Genomic DNA, 234 nt, shown 5'->3' on the forward strand with positions numbered 1-234 from the left:
AGCAAAACAAACAATAAAAAAGTGTACACTAACAGACCGTTAATTTTAGCAACTGACATGTGGATTTCATGTCGATTTAGGATTTTGAGTGAAACATTTTGAAGAGATTGGCATTTTGAAATTAAAAGAATTTAAATCTATTGGGAATTTGAAGAATTTGCTAATTTTGATATGTGAGAATTTATAATTAGCGTCGAGATAGATTATGGTATTTATGAAGTTATATATTTTGAT

This window comes from Penaeus monodon, chromosome 25, assembly GCF_015228065.2.
Source record: "Penaeus monodon isolate SGIC_2016 chromosome 25, NSTDA_Pmon_1, whole genome shotgun sequence".
Taxonomy (NCBI): Eukaryota; Metazoa; Arthropoda; class Malacostraca; order Decapoda; family Penaeidae; genus Penaeus; species Penaeus monodon.